A 20,995-nucleotide genomic window follows, 5' to 3' on the forward strand; every position below is an offset into this window, starting at 1 on the left:
ATTCTCACAGACTGAAGGTTATAGACATCCTTTAGAATTAGCACCACCACATGTAGCTAAAGAATAATTCAGATTATTTGCACCTATTGAAATTCTTTCCTTGACTTATTAACACCAATAGAAATTCCTTCCTTCTAGTCAGGTAATTATCCCCCTTCCCTTTCTCATAAAAACCCCTTGCCTTAGCCCCCTAAATCAGAAAACTATTTGGATTTTCCTGAATCAGCGCTTTCCAAACAGCTATTTTTCTGGATCTCAGATAAATGCTTGTTGCCTCTCACGTTGGCCTTTTATTTTTAGGTCAACATATCTGGTGTGATATGTCATACCTAAAGTGGCCTCACCTTCATGGACCGGCATCCCTGGAATCAAGTACAGTCTTACTGAGCCTCTTTTGCATTCACCGCTTTCACAAACTGCAGCCTTCCCGACCATAAAACCTTCTTGGGATAGGACTTCCCCATTTCGATTGAGGTCAGTGACTTTATTTGGGATTGGGAGGGTTTTTAGACCTCTCAAGGAGGGGGATTGCCCTAGCATCCCTTGTCCCTGTGCTGGCAGGCAGTTACTGCTATAGGAGTTTGCTACTGCATGAGGGATTTTTCCCCTCTCTGGAAAATTTCCTTCACCTGTGGAAGGTTTCCTAGGAGTTGAGCAACTCTGAGCTTGCTAACACATGACAAAGAATCTTCTCAAGAGGAATTTTTCGTGGCTCTTAACGCTTGTCAGAAGAGCTCTGGGGAGATGAACAGCTCGCAGGAATTTTTCCCTGGTGCGTAAATACTCATTTTATAGTATGTATTTTTTCTTTTATTTCCTTGCCTTGTCTCTGCCGTATTGTTGTCATAAGACAGAGATTTCATAGGGGAGGACACAAGCATAAATCTTATAAACCTGTTGTCCTGGCCAGCCTCTGCAATTTGACATACTTGCAGATCTCACCAGACCAGCTCTAGACAAACACACTTTACTGTGGGTTTCAGGAACATGAGGTAAAAGCTAATGCTAAGGGAATCTTGGAAGCCAAAGCCGTGACTTGGTGGGCATGCGTCAAGCACTTAAGAGTCATTAGGATGCTTGCCATGTCAAGCAAAGGCTTCCATGATAGAAAAAGTTGGTCATAGAATGGGTTAGATTGACATCAGTAACCTCAAGAAAAAAAATCTGTGCAATGAGAAAAAAAAAAGCACACACCCTCCTCAACCTCACAGCACACAGCACCCCCCTTTTAAGTATTAATCTAGATCCAAGAAACCCAAGGCTTAGCTAAAGCCCTTAATGTGCATATAATAATAATAATAATAAAAACCCAGAGTTTTACTTTCATCCTGAAAATTGCCTTTTGATCCCTGCCCTCCAGTACTGGTGCATTTGTCAGTTGAAGTACCTGCAGCTTTCAATTAACAGCTCTTTTGACTTTCTATCCAGCCAACAGTTTTAAGGGAATTTGTCTTTAACACGGGAACTTCCCCCTCTAAAAGTTCCCCCAAAGTTCCTTCCTTGGGAATTTAGGAAGTTATACGTACAAACATTTGGGTCCCTCCTCTTGTGCTTTTTTAATAAAATGAACCAACTTAGCAAAAATAATTAAAAACTCTAACAGCCAGTCAGGAAAACCTTTGTTTTAGGTCTACCTAAAAGGCCTTCTCTTAAAGAAAGTATTCTAAATCTCTTGCAGACAATGTAATGCATTCTTTAATTGATATGTAGACGCTTCTAGAAGACAAAACGACAAAAAAAAAAATCTCTGAAAGGATCTTTGGCAAGCTAAGCAGGTAATTTTAATTTAAGCACTTAAAAGCAAGAGTCTTATAAAAGGCTAATAAAAAATTAAAGATATAAGAGGTACGTAAAACAAAAGACTTTAAGACCAATTGTTTTTTATCCTTTCTCTCCCAGGAATAGCTATTGCCTTCTTATGTGTTCTAAGGGTTTGGCTAGCTTTCTGCTTGGCTTGGGACATCCAGGCTATTGGTTCTTCTTTATAGCTATCAAAGGATATGACTCTGAAAGGTAGTAACCTCTGCACCCTTTTAGGGTCCATGGAATTGTTTTACATTGTCAAAAATATTTACTGTTTGTCCACCTGAGACTTGACAAGTTATTTCAAAGAATTTAATGACTCTATGATCAGAAACTTGATAGAATTAAAAGTCTGATAGAGTTTTTAAGGCCTCCTCAGCAACTCTCCAGATCTTCCAGTGGATAATCAGGAATGTAAACAGTCCACAACGGTCTGTGACAGAGCAAACCGAAGAAAAAAAAGTTAAGAGAGGAGAACTTTTAAAAGCACCAGCAGCTGAAAAGTTTCCCTTTGGCTAAGCCCCCCAACTGGCTAAGCAGCCCCGCAGCTGCTTGTTTGTTTGTCAAAGACAAATACAAACCTTAAAACTCTTCTCTAAAACAGTAGAAGTCTTAGCCATCTAAACGATTAAACTTAACTTATAATGATTGTTATAAATTAATGGGTTTTGTATTATTGTACCTGTTCTTTTAAGAAGAAAACTATCAGGTCTCTGGTTGCATCTGTCTGTGTATGTGTATGTATTTCTACCTCTAGAGGATATTACTAAAATTGGTTTGTAAAGAGCTGTTTAATTGGCTTAAAGAAATTAAGCGCTTATACAAAGTAAGAAACATAATAGAAACTAACCCAAATATTTTCAGGTTCTGAGAAAATATTTGCTATTGAAGCTAATTTAAACAGACAATTCTTTAGAGTTATCAGTATTAAGTATAATATTTCTATTCTCCCTAGGCTTACAAATCTGTCAGCAAGAACAGTAACTTGGTATGATGAAATTTTCCTAAGTACTCTAAACCTAGTTGTTAAGAACTAATGAATTAAATAGATATAGGAGGAATAAAAGGTTTTTTGGTGAAAAATTTTAGCAGTAATTGTATATGTTATGGTATATGTACTTAAGAATAGTTTCTCAAAATCTTTTGGTAACTTGAAGCTTTCAAGTTTTCTTATACTATTGACATGTCTTAATAAGAGATTATAAAAGGAAAGCAAAGATGTTGTGTTTTATTGAAACGATTTCCTGTGCTCTTTATAAAATTTTTGATTACTTAGATAAATTGAGTCTTCGTAATAGTAAAGGAGCTAAATTTTGCTGATAAGTGTTTAACTTTCTGTATTTGCCTGCATACAAAATCTTTGTCACCATGGTTAGATGGATAACTAAACATTGGTTCACAGTGACCTATGATCCTATTTGACCAAGTGTTTTAAAACTTTTCATATATATATATATATTTTTTACAAACTTCCCAAAATTCAAAAATTAGAGTTTTCTCTTAACCTGAATATTGCTTTGGGGTTTTTAAAAAGGATTCCTGAAATATTTCAAAGGATCTCTCTCTCTCTAAAAGGGGAAATTAAATTAATTAGGCTTATTTAATATGCTAAAATTACATGGGAAGCATTGTCAAATAAGAAATAATAATTATGTTGTATTTCTATGCATATATTATTGTTATTAAAATAAATATTCTAAAATTATATAAATTTCTAAGAATCTTAAATGTTTTGATATGTTTTCATTTGTAATTCTAGTTGTTATCTTAAAATATGTGTTGCAGAGAAAAACAAATTTCTTTGTCAAGTGCATTGTATCAGATCTTCAACCATGTCATTTTAAGTATTTGTCATTTACAGAGAGTCATTATCTTACTCTGATGCTTTTACAAATATATTTCATCTTCTGAGGGATTTATGGAGTGGACTCTGATACTTACTCTAAAATACAGGTTTCTGATAAACTTTCAGACTATACCATAAAACTGGGTGAGGATTTGCAGAACTGTAAGGAAAAAACGGATTCATAAAACTGTTAACAAAAAGATTAACAAGAATTAATAACATGGGACCGTATGAACTGATGAGGATGATTGTAATTTTTATGACTTCTTATTTGAAATATCACTGGTTCTTTTGATCTTCATTTTCCAGATATAAGAAAATTTTTTTCTCCTATGACGTACAGCAATTTGGTAAATCATATTTTTGAAAGCAGAATTGAAACATTTATCTTTTTCTTTCTACCTGATCCCTCCAGAATTTGGAAACCCTTAGCGAGTATTCCTATTTTCATGGCTGTGTAATTACTTATGTGAGTTCAATAATAATCTGTTCTCCTTGCAACAGGACACAATTGGAAACACTGGTTCTATTACTAAGGTTCTGAGTGGAATGTCATGTTCGAGAAAGACATGCATAGACTCAGACATGACCAGATAGCTTTAAGGATCAATGATTGACTTACGGAAGCTTCCTTGGGAAAATTGGCCAGGTACCTTGCTTTCAGGGTTCCCAGCTGCCCTACAAAATGAATGTAAACGATTTGATACAAACTTCAGAGAAATTGCCACAATAGCCCATGCTTAGACAGTCTTTGTGCCTGATGTTGGAAAAGTCACCTCAACAACTGATGACACCATCAGAGACATTTCAAATTTTATTACTGACATCTACAATTCTTAAGATCTGCCCCTTTTGGTAAACAGGAGCTTTAACTTTTTGAAATAATTACAGGTCGACCTCTGCATTTAGCTTTACCTATTTTCCTATCCAATTAAATTACGGAAATGAAGAAATTAAACACCACAATTTACAACTAGGTGATTACAAATACTAGAAAAGACACCTTAAGAAGTACTCTTTAACCAAGATGAAAAGGACCATATTAGGTACTCTTAACTAATCTATGGGCTGGCAAATTTACAGGTGTTGACTCTTGGATTCATGCGTGCCATTTGATGAAAGTTCCTGCACCCAATTGGACTGCTCAACCAAAAGAGGCTTTGAAATTTAAAATCAGTAGGGAGTGAATCAGACAGTATCTGTTGTGGACAGCTAACCCAAGATTCTGGACCAGGTTAGTTAGTATAAACTAAACCTTTATTTTTTGTTTTTTCTTATTTTAGTTCCTGCCTGTCTCACAAATAATATGAGACTAAGCACTCACTATAAGAGTTATTGTTTCCTTTTTCCCCTTAACTTCTGCCTGGAAAGATAACTCACCAATGGACATGATCTTTAAGCCTACTTCACAGGTCAAAACATGCAACTCGCTGCACACATTGTTAAGGGTGTCCAATGCCTGAGGATGTCAACCCCAGCAAAGATCAGATTTGAAAGAATACTTTTTCCTTGGGCAGATGTTGCAGTGAATGAATATATGATTAGGAACTTATCAAAACCTTAGAAGAAATTGCTGGATCTACCACCAAAGCAATAGCTGCCCAAGAAAAAAATCATTAGATTCCCTGCACAAGTTGTATTAAACACTGGAATTGCTCTTGACCATGTCCTGGGTGAACAACATGGGTTTTGCTCTATTGTTACTATCTCTTGTTGCACTTGGATAAAACACCTCTGGTGAAGTAAAGATGGAACTAGATAAAATCCGAGCACAAACCAAATGATTAAATACAGTGCCTACTGACACCATAGTTCTTTGATATCTTCAGCTGGCTGCCCTCAAGTATTCTCCAAACTGGACTTACCATTTTGTTATTATAGAAATGTTTGCTGTTATAAAACTTTGTTATTCAGAACTTGATGTTATAAAGACACCACTCAGATGATGGTTGCTTAAGATTTCGAGATGATTAATAAGGCTCATGAGACTTCATATGAGAAACCTCAAGAAACCACGGAAGATGTTTGTCCTTAAAAAAACATGACAGTCAAGCCTTCCTCTGTTCTGGCATTCTTGTTGCTCGAATGTGGCCCAAGCCTCCTTAGAAAACAATTTTCCATCTTACATAGGACATGACATACCAGAAATGACACTTCCCAGCAATGGAGGACCAATGATGCTTTCAATAACTATTCAGTGTTGATTTCCAGTGGTTGATCAGAGATGCTTGAAAAGAGAACTTGATCGAAAGGGAGAAATGTGAAAATAATATAAATGGATCCACCTCAAAATGGAGTCACAGGTGCCACCCCAGAGAAACTGCCTTGAACACCTTATTCTCAAATCTTTGGAATGTTTAAACTGGGCAAAATAACTGTTAGACTAGGCCAAACCAACATTGCATTCCAAACAACAGTTTGCAAAGCTAACAAGAAAGCAGAGATTCTGACTACCAGACTGAAAATTAAAGATCCTTTAGAATTAGCACCACCACTAGAGCTAAAGAATAGCTCAGACTATTTACACCAATTGAAATTCTTTCCTTGACTTATTAATACCGATAGAAATTCCTTCCTTCTATGCAGGTAATTATTCCCCTTGCCTTTCTCATAAACACACCCTGGTGGAAACACTATTTGGGCTTCTGCCTGAATCAGTGCTTCCCAAACAGCTATTCTTTTGGATCTCAAATAAATGCTTTTGCCTCTTACTTTGGTCTTTTATGTTTATGTTAACAGTGGGTTCTACTCCATTTTAAAATTCGTTTTTAAAAAATGAATTTGAATTTAAGGTGCCTCAAAGCTGGACCCTCTCTTTCAAGAACATAGGAGAAGGCAGGCAATAGGAAAGCTTTCCCTCCTGGTGGGGGAGGGGAGCCCAAACTGCAGGATGCTGGAGAGGATGCAATGTTTGGGGGAAAGGGCCATTGGTTGGACACCACTCCCAGTTATCCTCTCCTCTGCAAAAGCCACCGTGTCCCTTTACTCGCAGGGGTTGGGGACCTGGCAACACACACGCCCCAGACTCCTCCTCACCCCATGGCTACCACGCTCCCCTTGGGGGAACCTGAGGCTATGGGACGCTGAACTTTTAGAGGCAAGCTGGGTAGGCGTGGCGCCCAGAGGAGAGGGCCCAAGGCCGGCAGCGCCTCGTGGCGCGTCCACATGTGGCGGGGCCGTAGGGGGTGGCGATCGGGAGCCGAGGGGGAGGGTTCACATCTCCGCGAAGTTCCCGGATGGTCGCTGCCTCCCGGCGCTGAGCGCTTTTCCTGCCCGGCCGGCTCAGCCCTACGGACGACGGAGAAGTTTCCCCGAAAAAAATGCCTGGCGCGCCGCGGGGCCCTGGAGCCGCCCAGAGCCGCTGCGCGGTAAGGGACGTGAGGCGGCCCCCACCGGGTACCGGGGTCTTAAGGTAGCTCCCGTGGAGACCCCCGTGACCGCCGGGGACGCCAGGGAAGCGACCGGGGTCGGAAGCGCGGCTTGGCACCGGGTGCGCGCGGGCGGGGCAGCCGGGGAGCTGCGTCCGCTGCGGGCGGTGGGCGCGGGCGCCGGGCCTCGGGAGGGGCGCGACTCCGGGCCCCGCGGCCCGCGCGTCCTGCCCGCCCGGCCGGTGGGGCGGGGAGGAAGGGGCGGTGGACAGCGGGGCTCCGGACGCGGGCGCCTCCCGGGCCGGGCGCGTTCCTGGACTCCGCCGTCCCTGCGGCTGCTCGGGGGGGTCGGGACCCGCCGGTGCGGTAGTTAACCGCGACAGGGGCTTAGTGGGGATGCGTGGGGGACGCATCTGCACCCCCAGTTCGGGCCGATGGGCACTTTTCGGGCATCCCCGGGGCTAGTTCATGCCATAGAACCGCCTTGCTTTCTTCGCTGAGGAATCCTGCCCGTCCCGCAACTAGATTTTCCCAACTGTCCTCCCGCCGGGTGCCTCCAGATTGCTGCTCCTCTGTAATTGGTGTAGACGTGCGACTTAGATATATGCGTTGCCTTTAGAGGCACTAGTAACTGTCTGGGTCAGCGCTTTTCCTCCGGGCCTCTCCCGAACTTCCCGGACAGCTTCTCTTCAATCTCTCCACCCCCACCCCCCACCCCTTCGCCCCCGCTACCTTTTGCTATTAGCATATTTTTCACTTAAAAAAACCAGTTAAAGAAAGTTGCAAGTGTAAGAGAAACCAGCTGACCCAGTCGGGGGGACCCAAATCTTCAACTGGTGGTTAGATTTTGAACTACTTGAGATTAACAAAAGGTGTGTCTGTGTAAGGACCTCAGCCTGGCTGGATCTTCTGGTCCTGCTTAATCCCGGAGATCTATTCCTTCCTGGGCTGCGGGCTTCTGGCCTTACCTCAGTTCTCCGGGAAGCCTCTCAAATTGTCAGCAGTAATTGGGTGAACTCCGTGTGTTTTTCTGAAAATTGTGTGTCACTGTTGTCCGCTGGGTAGTCACTGGATCCCACCCCCAATCGCTGGACGCCTGTAACCCCAGACTCCAGGCAATGCAGCCGCTGAGCCCCTGGACAGAGGCCCGTCCAGGGTGGGCTTTCTTTTGCCAGTTTCCAAAGGCAATTTCAAAACAATACTGTAGCTTCAGTTTGAGTCATTAATATATTTTTCCTTCTCAAAAATTCCCTTTTCTATAACGAATAAAATAACTTCAAGAAATTTTCTATTTCTCTTTTTATAAATCATCTTTTGACTTTTTGAAATGAGAGAATCCCGCATAGACCTTCACCATTTTTCATCTTAATCCCTCTTTACAATGCTTAAAACACCGCCTTCTATTCTTGCTATGTATCTTTACCTGCCTGTCATCCCCACAAGGTTGAGTTTCTCAAGGACCAAGTCCCCAGCCAACTGTAGAAGCCATTGATTACCTGTTGAAGTGTGCAGACTAAACTCTGCAGATATTATTAAAACATTTTAATGACATCATCTTTTTCCTTGGGATCTACCCAACCTCTGCCATCACTTTGGCTCCCTGAGAAGCATATAAACTCTTTTAGGTTTGTGTAATGTATAGAGCAAAGAGATTTGTAAGCAAAATAAGATCAAATTCTGGGACATTTAGAGACAATGAGATTACTTCATCTGGAGAGATTCGTACCTTTCATTTGTTTGTTCGTTTCACAAAATAAGTATCTACTTTGTGTTCTACCACTTTCTGGTACCCTAAGTCATGTTATGCAACTTAAGCCTCACTTACCTCATCCAAGAAATGGGGTTGATGATCTTTGCTCTTTCTTCATCACACAGTGAGAATCAAGTGGGATAATGAGGTATGAAACGGCAAAAAGCAGCAGAGCTCAAGGCATTAGAGGGCCACCCAGACACCTTGCAGTGTGTAGCACCAAGACACAAGAGCGACGAAGAGCTCAGGTGGTGAGATGGGGGCAGTGAAGGAAAGGTGGTATGCTTTTACCTTTTATATTTATTGCCTCAGGTGCTCTAACCAGGGATGAGCCCCCTTTTGTGGAAAGTATTCATTACTGGGTCTGTGTCACTGTCTTTGATATTTCAGGGTGTTCCTAACCATAGTTGTAATTCTAGGAACATATATGGTTTCTACAGTGCACATCCGGAGAACAAAACTAAAGTGCTCTTTAGCTGTTGCTGTAATGCCTTCCCTTTTAAGCATCTGATATTTGGGATTCTATCTCCCAAAGCCATCGTATTCCTAAAGCCTTCCCTCCAATGAAGTCTACCAAATTCCTAATGATTTCCATGCAGAAGTCTTGCTGCCCCTGTGTGCCAGCAATCTACAACGATGCCACAGTGCTGGAAGGTTTGGTATGCTTGTATGCCTTGTGAATAGCCAGGACCAGACCCACATATGTGAATCAGGTCACAGTTGGAATCAAGCCAGATACTGATTCAGAATTGAGGGTCCCTGCTAGGGGTCACTGCTGTGCCCTATGCTAGTGGTAGAGGGGAAGACCTAACTCAGAAAGAGATGGAGTTTGCCCTTGGCCGCTTACTCTCTGGTAGAAATGAGACTTGGTTTCAAACACAGGAATACAAAGCAAAAAGTGGTAAATAAGGTTAAAAAAGGTACAGATCAAATACTGGGTATTTAGAGGAGAATGAAATTACTTCCACCTGGAGGGAGTCAGTCCTTCACTCACTTGTTGGTCCATTTTACAAGTATTTACTAAGTGTCTACTATGTGCGGCAGAGGAAGATTACGAGGCACAAGCTCATCGTGTTTCACCTTTACTGCTCCAATTGAGAAACAGTTCAGATCCCGCCTCCCTGTGACAAATGAACACTTCCTCGGTCGGCCGGCCTCCTTGTATTGCTCAGCCCAACATTTGTCAATTGTTTCTCACGCTGTAAGGATTACGGGCAGGTCAACATAATTAACTCTGTCTCTTGTATGCTTTGGAGTAATAAAAACTCTAGGCTCACCAAAGCCCCCAGAATACTTTCAATTAGTTGAGTAGTGCTATTCTGCCCATGCTTTATCTAGTATTGAAGTATGCTGGTCATTAGCCATGGATGTGACTAGAGGCTTATAGAGGCCTGGGGTGAGGGCCAGGACTCTAGTTTGTGAAAGCCCCCCAGGTGGTGCAGAGGTGCTCCCACATGCAGAGTTCCCTAAAGGTTAAAGCATGCGCCAGGAATTCGGACAGATCTTGCTTCCAGTCCCAGGTCTGTCTTAAAAGTTCTGCCACCTTTGGGTCATTACCTTTAAAATCAGAGTAACCACCTCTACCTACAGGGTTGTTATGAGGGTGGGATGGAGTCAGGGATGTGAATCACTTAGCAGGTTATCCAGGACGACTGCTTTTGTGTTCTCCTGTGGCCAGGAGTCAGGGAACTTTGATTCCTGAGAAGCATGCTCTCGTTATTACAGTCTTCAGATTAGTCATAAATAATTGACGTTGCTAATGCTCAAAGAAGAACATAGCCGAAATAAACAGGCGACACAACTATCTACAATTTTCATTAGTTTAGAAGCTTCAGTAAATAAACATGGTTCATATTGTAAAAACATACTGCTATGGTGTTATACAAATAGAACATTTTAGCATTGCTTATTATGGATATATTTTTTCTCACCTAATAAGCCATCTTTTCAGTGGAATTCAATTTCTTCTTTTTAATTTTCTTTTATCTATTAGTTATATTAAGTGAATTGGATTTTCAAAACTTTCTATGATTTGACCCAAGATTTAAAAAAATCTCCCTTTCTTTCCTTCTTTCTTTCCTTCCACTCTCCCTCTCTTTCCCATCCTTTCTTCTTTTAACATTATCACTTACTACATGTCATTTAATTGAATCTTTTCGTAGTCATACAACCCTATGAGGTAGGTTCTGCTCATAAATGTGGAACCTGAGGCTGAGAGAAGTTAGGTCATGGCCCAAGGCCACATAGCTAATGACAGACTAGTTTTCAAACCTGGGGCAGTCTCATTCCAAACTCTGCACTTACAACCCTTAACTTCACCTTCAGCGGTATTGTATATTGCTTTTCATGTAGTGGGCTCTTTTCCATTCCTGTCTGTATGCCTTTGCATTGCCGTTTCTTCTCTCCACACTGCCACTTCTCTTCACTTGATGTTGAATCCTATAAATTCTTCAAATTGGCCACACATACTTGTTGAGAAGAAAAATAAGACTTTGCTAGTATTTAATAAAAGAAGACTATGGCTAAAATAAATAAGAGATACAGTCACCTACAGATTTCACTTTAGTAGCTTCGATCAACATGGTTCACATTGTAAAAACAAGCTTCTTAAAAAGAGCCAAAATACTCTCTTCTCCATGAGCTGATTCCTGCCTCTTCTAGTAAATTCCTGTAGGTGTTTGGGCCCCACCTGTGGCTTAGAATCCATTCTATACTGTATTGGAATCACTTGTATGTGTCTCTTCTCCCTCATTAGTTTATAAACTTTCTCACAGTGATAACAACAAAAAAGAATTTTTATATTCTCTCAAAAATAGTAGGTTCTTATATATTAGGTTCTCAATTAATGTTTGTTGAATGACAGTTTACTTCTGCCACTCTGATTTGAGATGAGTGAATTTTTCACGAAGGCAAGGTAAATCTTGATGTTTTACAGGAGAATGCCTGATTTGTAAAGATGCTAGGAAACAAATTTAATCCTAAGAGTGGTCCTTCACCGTGATTGATATGTATAATATGACATTATTTTTTATTCATATATATGATTAGCTTTAAATACTGTTTATTTTTATGTCTTCCAAATTGAACAATAGCAATATTCTTAAGTAATTACAAAATGCGATTTTGAGTTCTTGTGGGAAGGTTGGGAATTATTGTAGAACCGAAGAAGTGACATTTCCTGGTCTAATACCTGTGTCTGGTTCATTTCCACATAAATGAGGGTTGGGACTCTCACACCCATGGATTTTCCATTTTTTCCTTTGGACTAAGCGGTAATGTACAACCTGAAAAAGAAGTGTAAGCAAAATTGAAGGACACTAGCTTCCTCTCAAACTGCCAGACTCCTTTGTGTTGGGGGGATAAATAGTTCTCTCAGGTAAGATGTGTCTGTAGGAAAAAGGAAATGGTGAATAAAATGAAAAATTCAGAGCCAAATAGTTTCCTGGGACAGTGGAATCCTTTACAACTTAAAATAACAAAAGTTTTTATTTTGATATATTTTCTGTTTTTCTTACTTAGGCAACACAAGGTAGTCCATTTAAATACATGTCTATATACGAGTATGCTTACATTACTTAAATACATATTACATTCTTTCAGTATATATACTTTTTCTCTCATAAGCAACACTTGATTACTTTAAATATATGTAATGTGGACACCTTACCTCATTATAACAGCTAAACACAGTTGGTTACATTTTCCTGTTCTCCCCCTTCCACTCCACCACATCGCACATATTTGATACTGTGTTGTATGGATATTGTTTGCATTTTGCTTGTTTTACATTTTTTAGTATTTCTTGGACATACTGGTACTGTATTCGTAACAGCTGTATAGCATTCTCCTATAGGGATGTATTAAGTTGGTGCAAAAGTAAATGCGGTTTAAAAGGTTAAAAATAATTGTGAAAACTACAATTACTTTTGTACCTTGGGGAAACACTGTGTGTGTATCCATGTGTATATATACACACACCGTGTTTCCCCGAAAATAAGACCTAGCTGGACAATCAGCTCTAATGCGTCTTTTGGAGCAAAAATTAATATAAGACCCGGTCTTATTTTACTATAATATAAGACCGGGTATAATATAATATAATGTAATATAATACCAGGTCTTATATTAACTTTTGCTCCAAAAGACGCATTAGAGCTGATTGTCCAGCTAGGTCTTATTTTTAGGGAGACCTGGTATATACACACAAAGTGTGATCAAACAATATCGTGAATGTTTAATTAAAAAAATGTATTACAGTAAAAGTCACAGTGCCATTAATCCCCCTCAAAATACTCCCCCTCGCTTCAAACACATTTATCCCATCATTCTTGCCACTTCTGGAAGTCTTCTTTCGTGAGTGTCTTCAGTTGTGCTGTCGTGGCTGCCTTAATGTCTGGAATCGATTCAAAACATTTACCTTTCATGGTCATTTTGACTTTGGGGAAGAGCCAGAGGTCGCACGGTGTCAGATCTGGTGAATAAGGTGGATGAGGACACACTGCAGTGTTTTTATTTGACAGAAATCGCCGTATATCAGAAGTGATGTGGGACACGGAGCATTGTCATGACAGAGAATGAAGTAAACACAAGAAAGAGGACTTCCAGAATTGCTTCAGAAAGTGGCAAGAATGATGGGATGAGTGTGTTCAAAGCAAGGGGGAGCATTTTGAGGGGGATCAATGACCATGTGTCTTTTACTGTAATACGTTTCTTTTATTTAGACATTCACTGTATCTTTTGATCAGACCTCATGTATGTGACTGGTGCTTTATTGATTGTCCACTGTTACCCATTAGAGTTTGCGCTGCCATTTCAATGACCACTAGCTCGCCTGTTAGTTCTTGCTAATGATGCCCAAGCAATCAATCCGTTGAGTCAAGTCAAACAACCAACCAATTCCGTGACAGAATAAATATGGTCATTTCGTTGACATGTACAAACCAAATGGGCAGTTGGTTGAATTTCTTGCTTTTCTACAACTTGCGTGTCTCCCTAGCCTACTTCTGAAATCTCCCAAGCATTCTTCTGTAGACATCTGCAGATTTTATCTATTCCCTAAAGAACTGAAGACTGGGAGGGACCAAGAGAGAAACCTGTCCACGTCTTAGACTGATGCAATGCTGAACATGTTATCAAGTGATGTTTCAGGAAACCCTGACTCCCCCCACCACCCGACCTCAACAGAATAGATGTTTGAAAGTAGAGAACATTCAGACCTTGAGAAAACATGTACCGTAGCTTTTTTTTTTTCTTTCTGAAAATGTAAACAGTGAGATCAGTGTCTTAACCACAATAGTCTTGTGTTACGGGGATGGATATTTAAATAATGGAGACAGTCAGATCTGCCTAAGATAGAAAGAAATGGGCTGTTTTGAACAGGCCCATATCACGTAAGCAGCACATGTGAGTGTGGGGGAGGGACATCAGGAAAGGACCTTGGTGATGGATTGAGAGAGAAGTGGATGGGAAGGGAGACTAATCTGGTTATCTTTCCCAGGTCCCAGAAGGCAGGTTGAGGGACACTAAGACAAATTTTCATATAGTACTGAAATTTCTAATTCGATTTTTGAGGGCTTAGAAAAAGGTGAAGTAGTTGAAGGCCTTTTAAAACCTTTTTAAAAGTAGTAAAGCAATTTGCTTAAGCAGTGCCTATTCTTATCTATTGCAGCTAGAATTTGATTGCCATGCATGGTTTAAGAAGTAACCCAAAGAGTCAGTTTAAATAGTCTCAGGTTTTGTGAGTAAAATTCCACACTGTTCTTCCTCCTGACGTTATAGCACTGTTTAAAAAAAAAAAATTTGTTTTTTAAAGCCTCACATTTTGTTTGAGACAAATTTAAAATTGTATGGAGCCATACAACCATGTTTGAATGTTACTATTCCTGGAAATAAGCTGGATAGAGAGAAAATGGAAAAAAAAGTGGGAACTTACTTGAGTGATATTTTATAAGATGTTGGAGCTAGAATCTTATTAATTAAACATCATAAATATTTCCTCTTCATTTTCCCTTTTTTGATGAGGAATTGGTAGAAGGAAAAGAAAACAAATGTCTCAGTTGATTAAAGGACTGTGTGGCGGGTATTATGGTATTATTTTAACCATAAAACTCCTTTCTGTATAGAATTTTTATATACACCATCTCTACTTTGCTATGATGAAACAGCGTTTTTCTTAGAGCTAGGAAGAGGTTTTTTTTCACCGCCAGGCCAGGTGCTCAGTCTTTGTGATCCAGTCTTTGCTTCCTTGTTTTTGCTGAACATGTGACTCTACACTTTTTAAAAACTAAATTGTGGTTCTTATTTTGTTCAGATTATAAAACTATATGTTTGATATAAGGAAGAAAAAAAGTGTATAAAGAAAGTTACTAATTTTTCTCCTCTCTCAAATTCTAACCCCTGAAGATAATCAATATTGTCAGTTCAGGATATTTCTCAACTTTCTCTTTGCTTATATAACTGTATACAAATATATATGTACATTTATAGTTTTTCTATTAAAAATAGAAACATGTACATATCAGGCTACAAGATTTTTTTATTGAGATATAATTGACATATAACATTGTAAGTTTAAAGTGTACAATGTGTTGATTTGATACACTTATATATTGCAATGTGATTACCACCATGGCATTAGCTAGCACCTCCATCATGTCATAGAATTATCATTTCTTTTTTGTGGTGAGAACATTTAAGATCTAGCCTCTTAGCAACTTTCACGTATATAATACAATATAGTATTGTGGACTATAATCACAGTGCTCTGCATTAGATCCCTAGAACTTATTCATCTTCTAGATGCAAGTTTATGCCCTTTCACCAACATCTCTCCAACTCCCCTGCTCCCCAACCCTTGGAAACCACCATTCTGCTCTGTTTCTACAAGTTGAACTTTTTCAGATTCCATGTATAAGTGAGATCATACAGTATTTGTCTTTCTCTGTCTGATTTATTTCACTTAGCATTATACCCTCAAGATCCATCCATGTTGTCACAAATGGCAGGATTTCCTGTTTTCTCTTGGCTGTATATATAACACACCTTCTTTATTCATTCATCTGTTGATGGACACTTGCATTGTTTCCATATCTTGGCTATTGTGAATAATGCTGCAATAAACATCAGGGTGCAGATACCTTTTTGATATCCACAAGATTGTTTTAACATAACAAAACATCATAGGACATCCTCTCCTAATTAAACTCATTTATATCATAGCTGCCTAATTAACCAAATTGTTTCAAGTTCTGTGCTACTATAGCAGTTCTCTGAATATCCTTGTGTGTAAGTTTGACCTTGCTGACATACAGAAGCTTTTATTTCTGTCTGTCAGAGTCCCCAAAGTGGAATTACTTTACAAAAGTTGTAGTAATTCTCAGGTGCACTAACACGATTTGAAAATATCTGTTTCCCCACATCCTTGCCAGCATAGTTCATTTTAGAAGTATAAACTTTCTAATCTCTTTTTCCTGTTTTGTTTCAAATTATTTCTTTAGGGAGCACTTGTCACTATCTACCTTTTTTTTAAAAAAAAATCTATTCATTTCAATTTTTCATGCTCTGTCTTTTCCTTAATTTTCTAGTGTACATATGATTTGTCTTCTAGAACTGGAGAAGAAAAACTTGAGCCTAAGCTCATTGAGCTTAATCATTCTGTAGTGAAATGAAACAAAACACTTGATTTCTATTTATTACAAAGTAAATATAGACCTTTCAGTCCTAATTTTTTCCTTCTAAAAGTATATTATTTAAGAAATGGTCTCAGGAAACATAAATGTTTTAATGAGGAAAACAGAGGCTTATAAAATACAAGGATGGGAAATTTTAAAGGACTTTTCAGCTTGCAAAGCTAGCTGGATTTCCTTCTTGAATCCAAAATTCTGAAGACAAAGGTTCTTTGAGAGCATTAGTTATAAGTTATGCTGAATTACATCAAGAGGAAAAAGTGAATCACAGCAGATAGGAATTTAAACCTGGAGCGTTGTTGAAAGCCCCTGCCCTTGTTGCTCCTGCTTGTTTTTCTGGGAGGTGAGACTAGATCCCATTTCTCCTGTCCTTGTAGTTGCTGAGTTCATTATGAAATTATTTGTATATAACTCCAGCAGTACATTGGCTAATCAGAAACAGCTGTACAACTGGATTCGTTTATATGAACAGAATAACTAAATCAATCAGCAAAATTTCTTGTGTTCGGGTAGGTCGGGCCAACATTGTGTAGCCCAGAATAATAACAGTGCTTTGTAACTAACCTGACCCAGATGGCAGAAAGATTGTGTCTGGGCAGCAGAGGTTGGAACTGAAAATTTAAAAACCCTGTGAGTCCTTGCTATCTGCCACAATAAAGTGTTACTCGATTTTTAATGTTAGTGTATTAAAGGCTAGGAAGTTTCATAAAGGGACGTCCTGTTCAAAAAAAGAACACAAGAGAGTTGCAGCCCTAAGGGCTGGGTCTCCTGAATGAGGCTGAACTGTACAGATCAGTGTCTCCTGAAAGATAAGTTTGTACGTTCTGCCAAACTGCCAGGGCTGAAACAAGCCAAGGGCCTCACGCTAGGAAAATGTCACAGACTAAACGGGCAAACTGACATGTTTGAACAGAGGGAGAGATTCGGGAGAAGACACAAGTTCCCAAGTGAGACTGAGGCTGAAGTTCTGACAAACGTCGCCAGAGGAATTCTTCAGAATGCGTGTTCTTGTGCAGAACCCAAAGGTCCATGGGAGCTGGGTGAGTTAACAGAATACAGCCTGTTTGTATGGTCCTCATGGTCAGTCTTAATAGGGACTTCAGTACTGTGAGGTGGGAGGTCTGATGAGAACAAAAAATCTCTAGACCCCATGTGTGGCTCCGTCTAGAGGAACCCTGAACTCTCCACCACTTAAAAACACAGGTCATTCTCAAGGCCAGAACCACTGGCCCCAATTAGCCAGGGTCCTAAGGTTGGATTGGGTTCCAGGTGGTGTCTGGTTAGCCTGATGTGGAGCTCACCTTGGTAGGGAGCTGCATTCGGTTTTAGCGAGTGAGTGGCATGGTGAGCGAAAATGGTGCCCAGGGGGAATTGGCACCTTTCCTCTTGCTATGTACCATAGTTTGGGCATTGGAATTTGCAAACACTCACATCGTATTGGGGCCTCCATTTGCTGATGCCTGAGGGCATGTGGCCCCTCTGCCTACCTTCATTTTCACTCTGTCCCTGCTTTTGGATGTTCATCAATCCTCAGAGATAGTGTAGACTCTTGAAAATTAAGTCTCTTTCAGGTGAAGACCTGATACCAACTTGCTGCTTTGCTTAATTCCTTTTGGATTGAATCCTCTACTAAAGGTAGAGTGGTGAAGTGAAAAGAGCAATAGACTAGCAGTTCAACGCTGGTATTCTAATCCCAGCTATGTGGTCGTATGACCTTGACAACAATAAAACACTATGCGAAACTAGAGCGATCCGTAGGAATGGGGGGAAGATTGAGGCGAGGATGGCTGCCATGCCTGTAAGGGGACAGATGTGACATCTCCAAATCAGGCACTGTTTAAACAGTGTAACTGTTAACATTGTAACTTATCAGTCAGAAATTTGATGAGTCTGAAGTGTTACTTTGTCCATTTTTGACTAAGTGTTTAGTAAATAAGGGAGAAAGATATGTCTGTCACATTTCTCATTTAGCTAAAATAGTATATGTGTTTTATGTGTAATATATAAATATCAAATTATATTTCAGCAACTCATCAAGTTTTCAATTTATACTTGAATCTCATTGTATACTTACTGAAGAAAGAACATTAACTATTACCCTGAGATTTTCTTTGTAATGTTATTTGTGGGAATGGGATCTGAGCCAGATGCATCCAGCTCTTATTTTGCCTGCAGATCTTGTGTTATTTACATGCAATGAAAATCACACTACTTATATGCACCCTTATTCTGCATTAGTGCACACATGGTCACACCTGAAACCACCTGTCCTTACCACCTACCATACACAGACACAGGTGTGGGCACACACACGTGCACACATACATCATTGGCTAACCCCTTTTAAAGAGCTCTTCAGATATAACCAGGAAGTACCAATTCCACACTCCACTGGGAAAATGCATGTATTGCATCAGCCTTTGCAGCTTCTCAGAAGGCAGAGGTTGTTGCTCACTAAAATACTCTGTGTACCATCTCAGACAGAACATCATATGCAGGTGACTGTAAGTGCGTGCTTCGGAAAATGTGCACTATGATGGTGGTGATTCCTGGGAGTGGATAAAAATACCTGATGGGGCTTTGCCTTGGGAGTTCTACCATAACCATTGATTGGTGGTTGTGACCATTGCTGGTTGAGTCTCTTGTTTATGTTTCTTACTCCTGGTCTGAGGAACAATACCTTGCTGTTTTGGTTCAGAGTCAGACCATTTTGGACAGCATCCAAGAAACTGCCTTGCTCTTGCTTCTCTGGAATTGGTGCTAACATTCCAGGGCTTCCAGTTGTGCATAGAAAGAACCTGGACCAACACACTGATAAATGGTGCCCCTGTGAACTTTCTGCTTTACAGATAAGTTAGACAAACTTGTCTGCCAGGAAAGCTGAACAGTAAGACTGTGCCTGAGAGAGCCCAATGACCATTTGTAAATAAGGAGAAAATGCTTTTTGAGTTCCAACCCAGACACTCAGGAGAGGATGGAGCCCTAGTAGAAAAATCCCCTCAACTCCCCTTCAGCTCTGGCCCCATAAACACAGAGGGGGGTGAGAAAAGGGAGGAAGTTCCTGGTGATGGAGGGAGTGTAGAGGTCAGTAGTGACAGCAGGGAAAAGGAGCTGGTGGTCCTGAGCTGCAGGGAGAAGCCCCCGCAGTGGGAGGGGAGGCAGGAGTGATGGGCCTGGGGTCCTAAACTTCCTCTGCTGGGGTAAGAAGCTCCTGGCCTAATGAGGTTGCTGGGTGGGGGACCTACAAGTGCAGGGGAACTTGGGGAGGTGACGTAAGCTGTGGTCTGCCCTTAGAAAGAACTCATTAGGAAACAGAAATAAGAGCATGCCCACTCTTCTCTAGCTTACTCACAGAAGTCAGGATGAAGTATTCCTCTTCAGGTGTCCAGTAATCATTCTTGGACACGTAATAATAATAGTATCACTAACATAGATATTGCATACTATATACCAGGTAATTTTCTAAATTAACTCCTGGAATCCATATGACAACCCTATGAGCAGGCAATATTATCTTCATTTTACAAATGAGGAATTTGGGGTAGTCTCCTTGCCCACGTTCACACAGCTAACGTGACAGAGCTGAGATTCAGTACAGACCAGGTGGCTCCAGAGCCCACTCTGAACGCTGATGCACCCCTACGTCTCCAGGAAGGGCCATTCAGTTGTAAAGAGCCTAGGTGGCCCCAGCGTTCTTCGTTCTTCGGGCAGATAGCTGACCACTGATACGGTGTTGTGGGAAGTAACCGAGACTTTCTCTTCCTCTTCTCCTGCATGCTTCTCAGTTAGGGTCACCACCCCCTGAGGAAAGGACGGCCAGAAACAACGACGACCAACTGCTGGTCATCAGCAGACAGGCCTGCTCGTTGTATCCAATCACCCACTTGAACACCTGACGCCCTCAGACATACACGCTAAGTGACCCCCTAAGACTTCAGCGGTGTCTAATGAGGAAGAAAATCTTCCTAGAATGTCACAAATGCTGCCTGACAAAGACTGGTGTCAGTGACTAGCATCACATTATGTTCTCAAGAATAAATGAATAACGTTAAGCTACGTTCAGCTAGTGGGGAAAGACTATACTACTCAACTATAACACGTAGAACCTTTCATAAAATCCCAGAACAGTTGAGCTGGGGAGTCAAGTGAAAATGGAAATACTTCTGCCTGACCCCCATTTCACAGGTGAAGACACAGAATCCATAGAAGTTAGATGACTTTCCCAAGGCCAGTGGCTATTTGGTAACAGAGTTAAGACAAGAGCCCGGGCCTGCTGAGTTCCAGTTCTCTTTCCTCTGCTTAAGATTGCATAAAATGTTCTATAAATGCTTTTCTTGTTTAATTACAGGTGAAACCTAGAATGGTCTGTTTGTGTATGGGCAGGACCAGGTTAATATTGCCTTAACGATGTGAGACAGGCGGCTGGACACCTCCCCCCAGGGCAGACACAGTGAGCCCAGGTGAGGAGAGGCCCAGCCGTGTTCACGTGGCCGCTGCCCAGGGGCAGCTCACAATGCTGAGCCTCTGCCTTCTAGACAGTTCT

At 40.6% G+C, this 20,995-nt stretch overlaps 1 protein-coding gene across 1 annotated transcript in view; it reads left to right on the forward strand.

The window, feature by feature from the left end:
- Nucleotides 1-6,822: 6,822 nt before the first annotated feature.
- The window catches only part of WIPF1 (WAS/WASL interacting protein family member 1), a 109,944-nt gene continuing 95,771 nt past the window's right edge, over nt 6,823-20,995 (forward strand). The window contains exon 1 of the mRNA XM_033112157.1: nt 6,823-7,017. The gene's annotated coding sequence lies outside the window, so the exon portion shown is untranslated. The remainder of the gene's footprint in view (nt 7,018-20,995) is intronic.

This window comes from Rhinolophus ferrumequinum, chromosome 8 (assembly GCF_004115265.2).
Source record: "Rhinolophus ferrumequinum isolate MPI-CBG mRhiFer1 chromosome 8, mRhiFer1_v1.p, whole genome shotgun sequence".
In the NCBI taxonomy this organism is placed as follows: domain Eukaryota; kingdom Metazoa; phylum Chordata; class Mammalia; order Chiroptera; family Rhinolophidae; genus Rhinolophus; species Rhinolophus ferrumequinum.